Source organism: Erinaceus europaeus, chromosome 5 (assembly GCF_950295315.1).
Source record: "Erinaceus europaeus chromosome 5, mEriEur2.1, whole genome shotgun sequence".
In the NCBI taxonomy this organism is placed as follows: domain Eukaryota; kingdom Metazoa; phylum Chordata; class Mammalia; order Eulipotyphla; family Erinaceidae; genus Erinaceus; species Erinaceus europaeus.
The window spans coordinates 38,009,649-38,022,049 of NC_080166.1; the positions used below are offsets into that span (position 1 = coordinate 38,009,649).

General features: G+C 43.3%; 1 protein-coding gene across 4 annotated transcripts in view; it reads left to right on the plus strand.

Annotated features, from left to right (window-relative positions):
* The first annotated feature begins 4,570 nt into the window (after nt 1-4,570).
* The window catches only part of RAI14 (retinoic acid induced 14), a 176,315-nt gene continuing 168,484 nt past the window's right edge, over nt 4,571-12,401 (plus strand). For 2 of the 4 annotated variants that reach the window (XM_060191212.1, XM_016191604.2), the window contains exon 1: nt 4,571-4,807. The gene's annotated coding sequence lies outside the window, so the exon portion shown is untranslated. The remainder of the gene's footprint in view (nt 4,808-12,401) is intronic. The other 2 variants (XM_060191213.1, XM_007530901.3) reach the window with 1 other exon arrangement.

The window sequence follows — 12,401 nt, forward strand, 5'->3', positions numbered from 1 at the left end:
AATAAGAAAGATTATATTGTATCTATTGGGACAACAGGGATGGAACTGGAAGTGATCATGCTTAATGAAATAAGTAAAGACAACTACTAATTGTTTCACTCATGTGGAATCTAGAGAACTAAAATGAATTTGCACACACATACAAAGCAAATTAACTCTAAGATTTTGTGAGAAGTATGGTGGTTATTATTTGGAGGCTGGGGACGCAGAACTTTGGTGTTTGTTGTAGTATGGAACTATATACTCTGTAATCTTATGAACTGGTGAACCAGTATTAATCACAAAGAATGGCTTAGAATAAAAAATCTTGCATCTATAAATTCTCTACTTATATGGAACCTTAAGTAGTGTTGCTCAGCAGTTAAGTGTGATGGTTCTAGAACTTTACCAGTGCTGCCACTTCCCAGCTGTTTGGCTTTGGGCAAGTTATTTAATCTCCCTGACTGTAGTGCCCTCATGTACCTAGAGGGAATAATAAAGGTACTTCTGGTGTTGACTTACAGATGAGATATGACCTACCATCATAGTTTGCTCAGGACAGTTTCAGGTTAGACCTTTTGTCCTAACCTCCTGGCTAGTTTAGAATTTGTCTGTCCTTCATTTTTGAAGGGTCAAGAAAGAGTCTACTGGGCTGTACAATTAGGAATATGGCTTCTGTAGCTAATGTATATATTCACTTAGAAAAGTACCTAGGATGGACTAGATGCTAAACATATGTTAACTGTTAATCTTAGCTGCCAGAGCCAGGCTATCCAATAGAAATGTGATAGAAACCACAGTGAGTTTTAATCTTCTCGATAACCATATTTTAAACAGTAAAGAGAAATCAGTGGAGTTACTCTTGATTATATTTATTTGCAGAGTCAAAGCCTCACATATTTTGTGGTTTCACCACTTCCAGGCTTTTTTTTTTTTTTTTTTTCATTTCCATTCACCACGTTCATGTGGTGCCAGGGTTCAGACCTGAGCAGTGTGTCTGGCTGCCTACCCAGTTTACTATCCCCCAGCCCTAATAGTATATTTAACTTAGTAAATCCAAAATACTAGCATTCTGATATGCAATCGATTTATATTTGTTGGTGAGATATTTTTTTTTTCCTTTTTTTCATCCTAAGTCTTAGAAATATGGTGTATATGTGGTCTTATTGACACAACTCACTTAACACTGACGTCTTTTCAAGTTCCCATGTGTGGTGTGACTTCTGCATTCAACAGCTGTCTGGACACTTTTTATTTCCCATTGGAGATGATAGATCAGACTTGGTTTCATCACCTGACTCCTACAAGCAAAGCTCTGTTGTAGAGCTTTAATGTGGATTACTGCAAGCATGTTAGTCAGCTTTCTGAGCAGGTCCACAGGTCCACTGAAAAGGAAACTATAGTAACCTATCCTTGGAGAAACTTCTGCTATGTCCTGGCAACTGGAAAAAGCATGGACTCATCTGAGTTTGCTGAGTACTTCTATGACTGAACTATTAAGTTGTGAAAAGCAAAGCTAAAGTGTGTTTCTTAATTTCATCCATGTTATAATGTCTTTCTATTTGGAAATCATTCCCTCAGAAAATACAAAAAAAAGTTTTTCTTATTAATATTTGAATCCCCCCCCCCCTCCAACTTTCTGATTGTGTTTTTGTTCCAGTCTCTGGACTGGACCTAATACAACACATTCCTGTATATCATGCTTCCTCTAACTCAATCCAGGAGAGCAGACAGATGCTAAACAAACACCAAATAGAGTGAAGGGTTCCTTTTAGTTTTTTGGGCCCAATACACTACTTTTTTTCTTCTTCTTTTTTTAGGGACAATTTTTTTGTTACCCTAAGAAATCTTAGTGTTGTTTTCCCAGTCTCAAGATGTTCAAAGTTTGTAAATCATAGACAAAGACAGATGAAGCAAGCAGGAAAGATACTGTTTTTTTAATTTCAAAAATGAAAATTGAGCCCTATTAATCAATGAATATCTTTTATAGATCTAACTAAATCCAGAATGACAACATCCTTTGAAGATTATCATCTCACATTGCTAAAACAATGAAAAAAATGCAGTTTTCCCATATAATATAAAGACTATGTTTCTTGTGAGCATTCTTCAAACTAAGAGACTGGGTTTAAGATGTTAAGATTGAAAATGTACTCAGAAGCCAGGTAGTTTATTGTTTCGTTAACTAATCTGATTAGGGAAGTAATGTAAACACTTGGTGGAATTCAAATGGAAAGTAAGTAAAAGACAGGAATCTGGACACCTGGATCTCTTGCTCTCTTTACTTGTAATATTATAAAAAGGACGTAGATAAACGTAGCACACCACTGTTACTAGGATCTAGGGTGAGTCCCTTATTGAAACTCAGAATGCTGCTCCTCTCAAAAATATTTTTACTAACTTTATGAAGATTAGATGGGCATTTTACCCTTGCTGCATTCTCTCCCAGCCCTCTCACTGAGACATAGTTGATAAAAGGGTTAAACCTTTTGACCAATGAAGTACCTAAAAAAACAAAAAAACAAGCAAACAAAAAAACAAACAAAAACATGATGAGAAGACCGTGTTCAAGTCCCTCTGTAGTTGACAGGTCTTCTGGTCTGAATGAAATAAGCAGAGTTTTCTAGAGGAAGAAGTTGGTTTGCCTTGGGGGAGGGGAGAATGAGGGATATAGAAGAGTCTTGGCACAGCAGGGAGTTCTTTCCCCCATGAACAAACCATCACTCTTAATTGAACTTGCTGAAGTCTGAGGTCGGGATAAAAAACTAAGGAGTCTAAGCAGCCTAGGCACCCATAGAAGCCTCAGCACTGACATGGTCAGGCAGGCTCTCTGTCAGTGGTCTGGATAGGATGCTGCAGCATAAAAGGGTTAAATGAGCTCCTGTGAATAAAGGAAGGTGACTGACTTACACACTTGTTGATTGCTATTTTAACTCCTTCAACTACAGAATAGACACATGTTAAACTTTGCACATCTGCATAGCATACGGCTTAAGCTCCAAATCTCAACTACCCAGCTTGAAAAACATAGATCAGAGGCTGTGGTAGATAGCATAATTGTTATGCAAAGAGACTCCCAGGCCTGAGGCTCCAAAGTCTCAGGTTCAGTACCCCACACCACCATAAATCAGAGCTGAGCAGTGCTCTGGTAAAAAAAAAAAAAAAAAGAAAAGAAAAGAAAAAAGAAAAAGAAAGAAAGGAAGAAAGGAAAACATTGAAGAAAACCTACAAGCAACAGTATTTATCCCCTCTGTAAATACACTACTGTACATCATTAAGAGATGCAATGGGAAACTGCTTTGTAGAAATTGCTTGCATTAAACAAAAGTTTGCCAGTTCATGTTTCTTTTAGATCACAGCTTTACTGAGAGAAGAATGGGGCTTGCTTTACATTGATTACTTTCTGCTTTTCCAAGGACTCTTTTATGTGTGATATAGGAAATGAAGACTATCTAGGTAGTTACACAACTTTTGCTAGGTTAAACAATTTGTTAAAGCTAAGACTGTATGTTCTTTGGGAAGGACTGGGGAGAGTGGAACAGATCAAGTTTTCGAGTAGGAGTCAAGAGTTAGCCAAGACATGATAAGCCGAACTGTTAAGGTGCATTTTACTTTTGTTAGAATTGACTTTTTCCCCTTCTTTTTCTTTTAAGTTTAAATTGACTTAGAGCAAATTCCTTCAAAAAGGACTCATCCCACTCATTTCTCCTAGAAAGCTTCCTGCCCTGGATGGCTGAGCTAACTAGAGAAGGGAGAGACTACGGTGAATAAAGACTTTCTGAAGTCTGGCTGGTTAGAATGAATGGAAAAGTAGTCCCCAATTAAGTGAGTAGGTGGAGAACTTTGAAATCCTTGGAATGAAGGGCAAGTTCATCTGATTCAAAGACCGGTCTGGGCCGGCTGAGGAAGGGAGGGAAGCGGTGGGGGTCGTGAGACTGGAGGTGGCTGGGCTGGGCGTACCGAAGTGCTGAGGGTGGCCTTGGGGCACGCCCCCAGCTGCCGGCTTTCTCTTTCTCCTTTCTCTCTCCAGAGCGCGGAGCCTCTCTGTGCACCAGTAGTTTCTTCTTGACACCTGATGAGTGTTTTAGAAAACTGTAGCTCAGCCACCACGCTCCCTTCAGAGAGCCGGAGCACATTCTGTTTTACTTTCTGTTCAGTCTGTTTTGGGGGGAGGGTGAACTGTCACCGCCTTGATTCTGGCTAGAAAGGACTTTTCAAACCGCCAAACAAAACAAAACAAAACAAAACAAGCACCACCAGAGACTTGGAAAGTTGACCAGAAAAGGTGACTGCGGGCTCTCTCATTCGTCCGGAACTCGTGGGTCTGTCTGTGCACAGGACTTTTATTTCACTAACTTGGGGGTGTGTGATTCTTGGAGGGGGCTCCCGTGACGGGTGGCAATAAGGAGAGCCAAAGAGCCGGGTTCCAGGGTGCGCAGGCCTCGGGGGAAGCACAGCCCCAGCACCTCCCACAGCTCCTGGCCCAGCGCGGGGCGGGGTCATCTGACTCGGATTTGGGACCGCGAGTGGTGGGCGGGGAGGAGAATGGTTAGCACCTCCCTTCGCGCTCCCGAGGCTCCAGGTCTGCGGAGCGGGCGCCCGGGCGGCCACGTGGTGGAGCTGCGGCTTCTGCCCCGGCCCCGCCCGCTCGGCCCGGGAGCCGCAGCGCCCACTGACTCCGCAGCTGGGGGAAGAAGGAGGAGGAGGAGGAGGGACCGCGGCGCAGGAAGCGGAGCAGGAAGCAAGCTTGGCGGCCGCGCTTTCCTGGGGAAACTGCGGGCGGGGTGGCTCAGCCAGCCGGGCACGTAGCCGCCGTCGCCTGTATGGGGTGAGTGCGCGGGAGCGCCGCGGGAGCGGGGAGGCTCTCCGGAGTGGGGTGCCCGGCTCTGGTCCCCGCCTTTGTGTCTGGGGTTTCGGGAGGGTCGCAGCGGGGGTTCCGCCACGGCTGCTTGGGGCACCAACTCTGGAGCGCGGCTTGGAGGGGTGGGTGGGGGCGGAGGAGGAGCTGAGCGGCGGGGGTCGGAGTAGCCAAGTTCGGGGACGCACCTAGAGACTGCGGCCAGCCGGGGCAGGATGCAGGCAGGGGCCCGGCTCTGCAGGGCTGGAGCGCGGGTGGGAATGAATGGCCAGACCGGGCGGGGCGACCTTAAGTCAGCACCGCGTCCCACATGCCGGGCCAGCCAGGCAACCCGGATCCCCCACCTGCACCCCCGAAGCGGGTTTTTGGACTCGACCGTCTGGGTGCTGAACTTGAGGAGCGGCGGAGCAGAGCGCTAGCCGGAGGCTCCGGGTGGCTCTGGTTACCGAGGGTCCGCTATTGTTCCTTTCCTGCTTCCAGGGAGCCCCCGGGCGGTGACTGCTCCCCTGACTTCGGCCCTTCAGGTCCTTTACCCGTCGCGGCTCCTTGGAGCCCAGAGCAGGGATTCTGGGGTCCTGGCAGTAGCAGGGCATCTGGGACTTGGCGGGTGGAGCCTGCCCGCCGGCCCTGTACCCCAGCCTCTGGCAGGCAAAGTGGATACCTCATTTATCCCTCTTCCACAGGTCTGTGTTCACGGGCTAGTTCCTGTAGTCTGCAAAGTACATTTATCAAACCCTGGTTCACTCTCTATGCATTTGCACGCCGCATTCTCCTTCGTGTGTGTGTGTGTGTGTGTGTGTGTGTGTGTGTGTGTGTGTGTAGAGAGAGAGAAAGAGAGAGAGTGAGTCTCAGAGCTAAGAGAAACAGCAGACAGGGCAGATGGAGCCCGCGGGGGTGGGGGTTGCACTTCTCAGAGGAGCACAACTCTAGGATACTTTCTTCCATTCCCAAAGATGATTGGGGGTACACTTGTGTGTTGGGGGCACTCACCCCCTGTGTTTCCCTTCCTCCAGCGCTGTCACATTGGTAGTTTGAATGGGTCTTGTCTTTACTTCCAGGAGAGGACGGTATATTAAGCTTCCCAGAGCAGCAAGACACTGTCAACTGTTCAGTGTGGTCTTCAGACTGTAAGGGTCTGGAGGAGGGAGAAGTGGCATTGTCTGTTTATCTGATCCCTAGGACTCAGCAGAAGCTGTTTTTAGCAAAGAGTCTTCCCCTCCTCCAGACTTGAATGGAGATGGAGAATAATTATGCATCCAAGGGAGGCTGGAGTTTTGATTGCTTTGTGCCCAGCCTGCAGGGCCCTGTTCACAGGTGTGACTGGGAGTTTTATTACTGAAGGATATAATTTGATTATCGTAATTGTACCTACTTCAGTATCATTACTCACTCTCCTCCCCTACCTCGAGTTTGTGAGATAGCAGATCTTATGTGAGAAAGTTTATCCAGTTCTTAATTTTTAACCAGTGCTTGCATAACATGGATTGAGAAATGGGGTCCCATGCTTGAAATAGGCCAGGTTATGCTTTCTTTGTAATCTCTCTTCATTGAGATGCTTCATTCATAAATTTGTTATAGCATTTACACCCCTAGATATGTTTTTATTACTTTTTTTGGAGGGAGGTTTATAGCCCTGTTAAAAATCTTATGATCATTCCCTGTGACATTGAATAAGATTGGATGTTGGGTCATGAGGATTTGATAGGGGAGTAAGAGTAGGGGCCAACACTTTCTTCATAGCCACTAGTTATAGTGCTCTTGGCAATGAAATTCCATCTCCAGATTGCCACTGAAAATGCTTCTGACAGAAATTTTGGAGACAGGACACCCATTATCACCCATCTTTTAAAGCTGAGGAAACTGAGGTTTGGAGGTTAAGGAAATGAGACCTTAGATTTAATGGAGTATGATGGACTTGTCTGTCAAAATAAAAACAAGTGTGAAATATTCCAGACATAAACAGAGACTATCATAAGATGTCCACTTTTCCATAGCCTTTTTTAAGGTTTAAGATTTGCTAAGTCTTTTCACATTTGCTTCAGACCACCAGCCCCATAAAAATAAACTGCAGCCAAAAATGTTTTCTCCATCCTCTTCTATCTGCATACATCCTCAGGTAACCAACCTCTAACATGAAGTCAGTATACATAGTTAAGAATCATGTTTGATACTTCTGTATATTATATATCTCCACACCAGATCTTCAGGCTTGTGGGGGAAACATTTTACATAAATGTTACAACTGCATGTATACGGATTGCAGTTTTTAGATTTGTCATAGTTTTTGAGGTACTTGTAGAATCCCATATATGAATATGTTATGGCAGATTCATGCCCTTGCCAAGAGAAAATGAGAACGTTTCCAATTTTTCATCATCACATACACTTTTTCTGTAGAGCACATCTGATCAGTTTCCACATTTGTACTACAATAAACATCTGAGATATTTCCTTGTGTGCAAGTATCTGTTATACACCTATACAATTAATTGCTGGGTAGTAGTTTAAATACCTAGGCAATGGTACATGTCATTTCACTCATGTATATCTAACTTGGGTTATGGTACATACATCTTGGTTTTTTTCTTGGTTTTCTGTTGAAAAAGAAGGTGAAATCAACTCAGTCCCCAATGCACTGAAGGAAGCTTCCATACTGTGGTGTCTTTTTTTTTTTTTCCTTTTCTTTATTGAGGATTAATGGTTTACAGCAAACAGTAAAATTCAGTAGTTTGTACATGTGTAACATTTTCAGTTTCCACATGACAGTTCAACCCCATCTAGGTCCCTCTGTCATCATGTTCCAGGACCTGAACCACCCCCCACCCCCTGACTCCTACTTTGGTACAATATACCAAACCCAATCCAAGTTCTGCCATTTTTTTCATATTTTTCAACTTTTTTTTAAAAGTGATTTAATATTGATCCACAAGATTGTGGGATAAGAGGGGTATAATTCCATACAGTTCCCACCACCAGAATGCCATATCCCATCCTCTCTATTGGAAACTTCCTTATTTATTCCTCTGGGAGTACGGACCAAATCTCTCTTTCTCTCTCTCTTTTGTTGGATAGGACAGAGAGAAATTGAGAGAAGAGGGGAAAACAGAGGGGGAGAGAAAGACAGAAACCTGCAGACTTACCCGTTGCAGGTGAGGAGCCTAGAGCTTGAACCGGGATCCTTACACTGGTCCTGTGCTGCATATTGTTATTTGAATTAGGAGGGGAAAATATTCCTTTTCCCTATAACCCATTAAAGATATATACAAACAAGTTCAGTCCCTGGCACCACATAATGCCAAAGTTGAATGAAGCTTAGATCTGCTCCATGAAAATGTAATAAATCTTTAAAAAATAAAATACTGGGTCCAGACAGTGGTGCACTTAATACAGTGTATACATTTCTATGAGCAAAGACCCTGGTTCAAGCCCCCAGCCCTCACCTGCAAGGGAGAAACGTCAACAAGTGGTGAAGCAGTGTGGCAAGTGTCTCTTTGGTCTCCCTATCTCCTCTTCCCTGTGTATTTACTTTTCCAGTCGCTATCCAATAAATAAATAAATAAATAATAATAAAAAAAAACAAGTTCGGGATTTTATTGTGTGGCAATTTCTTAGGACATTTCTAGGTTCCCTAGCACACACTGATTGCTCCTGGATCTTCAAACTGAGATCATCGCCCACCCCTATCCCCCTCTTCCCACCAAACAATCACAGATGAATACACAAAGCCAGAGAAAGCTATGAATAAATGAATATAGCCTCTGGAACAATTCAGAGAAGCACAGTTTATATCCCTAGAGATTCAGCATGGCTGACTTGCTAAGGCCCTTGCTGGCCTGTCAGTACAGAGGCTGTGTGGAATGGAGAGTGTCAGCATTCCTGAGTTACATATCTTCCACAGTTAAGACATTAGAAAACTTAACTATCAAGAAAAGGGAAGGTGGTTAGGCTTCTGAACAGTGTGTTTATTTATACCTTTCTCTGAGTTCAGGTTTAGGCAAATGTTGGCAGAAAAAAAATGAAGAGATAAGTATTTTGTGGAACAAATCACATATTTGAGTAGAAGGTTTTCTGATGCACCTATAAATATGGCATTTTGGAAACTCAATAAAAAGTGTAGAACAGTGGTTCTGGAGGTGGCACAGTGGCTAAGGCACTCAAGCATGAGGTCCTGAGTTCAGTCCCTGGCAGCACATGTACCAGAGTGATGTCTGGTTCTTACTTTCTCTCTCTCTCTCTCTCTCTCTCTTTCCTATCTTTCTCATTAATAAATAAATAAAATCTTAAAAAAAAGTGTAGAACAGGGGTTAGGCAGTGGCAGAGTACACATGATAGCATGTGCAAGTTCTTAGGTTCAAGCCCCTAGCCCCTATCTATAGGGGAAACCTTTACAAGAAGTGAAGCAGTACTGCAGGTGTCTCTCTCCCCACCCCTCTTTCTCCCCCTTCCCTTTCAAATTTTCTGTCTCTATCAAAATAAACAAAGAGTTATAGAACAACCAGCAACATTTAGAGAAATTCTAAATAGAAAATCTAAATAGAAAATAACAACAAAAAATCCAGTTGACTCAAATGAATAAATCTTTGAGTATCAACTATATGTGAACATTATTTTAGACTGTAGGGATACAGCTGTAAACAAGAAACAAATCACATGTTTCTTGAACATAAACCCTGTACTTATATCCTATAGTACAGAAAGACATACTAACAATACAAATGAAAATATATGGTAAGTTGTAAGGTAATGAGTGCCCCATTGGAAAACAAAGCAAAGAAGTGGGCCAGGGAAGATTGGTAGGAATAGGCCAGGGATAGTCAGCTGAGATATTTTAATAAGAACCTAAGAGAGGAGAGGCACAACCTTGTAAATATGTAGCAAAGAGCATTCCACACAGGGAGAACAGCAAATGCAGAAGTTCAGAGATAAGAATGCATCTGATAATCTGAAGGAATACTAGTAAACCAACGTATTTGTGTTGGTGTGCCATCAGGGTTAACACTGGGGCTCAGTGTCTGTATGACTTCACTGCTACCAGCAGTCATCTCTCTTCCTTGTAATTAGAGACTCAGAGACAGAGATGAGAGAGACCACAGCACAGTTCTACCTGTTGTGAAGCGTCCCCCTTGCAGATGCAATCGGGGGCTCATATCTGGGTCCTTTGAGTATAGGAATGTGTGCATTCTGCCAGGTGTTCCAGTCTGCAATCTGCTTCCAGATTAAGGGATTACAATTAGAAGCGAAATATCATCAACAAAGCCACATTTTCATAAACTCTTGGAGCAGAAGTGTTTCTTTTAAATGCTGACTTAAAATCCCCCAATCTTACCATGGAAGGAGAAAGAGAAGAATGAGTAATCCAAAACTGCACAGAGACTGCCCAAGGAAAGTCCTTCACATGTGAATACAGACTCAGCACCACAAACTGATGCTATGTCTCATATTCCAACTTCATAATTGACAGACAAGCTTATTTAGAGGGAAACAGAAACCACAACAATATTAACAAAAGAATCCAGCTTTTGAGATAACACATTCTTCTTGGAATCAAAGATGAATCAATTTCAGATTAATTCTTTTTAATAATTTCTTTATTGTTGTAGTTATTATTGTTGTTACTGATGTCATTGCTGTTGGGTAGGACAGAGAGAAATGGAGATAGGAGGGGAGACAGAGGGAGAGAGAAAGATAGACACTTGCAGACCTGCTTCACCGCCTGTGAAGCGACCCCCTTGCAGGTGGGGAGCCGGGGCCTCGACCGGGATGCTTAGGCCAGTCCTTGCGCTTTGTGCCACTTGCGCTTAACCCACTGCACTACCACCCGACTCCCTCCAGAATGACTTTAAAAAGAGAAAAGGAGGGAGTCCGTTGGTAGCACAGCGGATTAAGCGCAGGTGGTGCAAAACGCAAGGACTGGTCTATTTTCAGTTATGTGCCCTTTCCTCCGACCTGATAACTGCTGCCACACCTGAGTGAAAAGAAATAATTGCTGTATTTTATAACCTCAATTGGAGAACCATTCATTGGTTGCTGTGCCAACCAGTTTACATTCCACTGACCATTTTTAGGCACTATTTCTATTAGCTGCAATAAAAAACTGTTTAGATGCAATAAAAAGTGAATTGTGGTATGATTATTTCATGAAGTTCTGATGAATTCTAAAGATGGAACTTGGATTTTTCACCCCAAGGACCTACTTGTGTTAGCACTGGGCCCTCTGTCTTCTAAGCAGCAATAATTTTTTTTTTTTCACTTTGGTGACACAGGAGAAGGAAGTGTTCCTGAACCTAACCTAATAACACTCCAAGCTTTGGGAGTAGATTTAAAAGAAATTATTTGTTTGTTTATTTGTTTATTTATTTATTGGATAGAGACAGAAATACAGAAACAGAAGGAAGCTATTTTCCCCTACAGGTGAAGGTCAGGGGCTTGCACATTGGAACATGTTTCCTTTACCAGGTATACTACTAACTAAACCTTGGGGGTAGATATTTAACTGTTCAGCCCAGTAGGGAAATATTCCCAACTCTCTTGCTCTCTATTGCACTTTCCATTTTGGCTTTCTGCCTGATGAGATAGCCTTTGAGGGACCTTAGGAGGGCAGGACACTTTTCCTAGTGGGAACCCTTAGCTGGCAGTCCATTTTTCCAGAGGAAATCAGACTTGTGGGCAGTTTCAGGCCCTGGGAAAAGGCACTGCCTCTGTTAGCCACACCCAGGGAGTTTGTGCTGCTTGGCTCATCTTGGATACCATGCTCAGTAACCATTATGCTGTCTCCCCAGCCTGCCAGGCAGGAATTCTGTCACTGAACGACCCATGCATTGCTCCCCCAGCCTGGCTGTGACATCTTCTGTCTTTGAAAAAAAAGTTTACTATTTCTTTCCTGTGCACTATTTTCAGATCAGGGTGGGGGACTATTGGAAGCACAAGGATAGAGACACTGTAGCCATCTGCTTTATCCAGGGTTTCCTGGAAGTTTTATTTTATTTTATTTTTTTGAGTATTTTCTTTTTTTATGAATTTTTTATTTAAGAAAGGATAAATTAACAAAACCATAGGGTAGGAGGGGTACAACTCCACACAATTCCCACCACCCAATCTACATATCCCATCCCCTCCCCTGATAGTTTTACCATTCTCTATCCCTCTGGGAGCATGGACCCAGGGTCATTGTGAGTTGCAGAAGGTGGAAGGTCTGGCTTCTGTAATTGCTTCCCCGTTGAACATGGACATTGACTGGTCGGTCCATATTCCCAGTCTGCCTCTCTCTTTCCCTAGTAGGGTGTGTCTCTGGGGAAGCTGAGCTCCAGGACACATTGGTGAGGTCTTCAGTCCAGGGAAGCCTGGCCGGCATCATGATGGCATCTGGAACCTGGTGGCTGAAAAGAGAGTTAACATACAAAGCCAAACAAATCGTTGAGCAATCATGGACCCAAAGGTTGGAATAGTGGAGAGGAAGTGTTGGGGGGTACTCACTGCAAACTCTAGTGTACTTCTGCTTTCAGGTATATATTTTGCACTAGTTTATGGTTACGTGTGAACATATGCTCTCTCTCACAGAACCTGG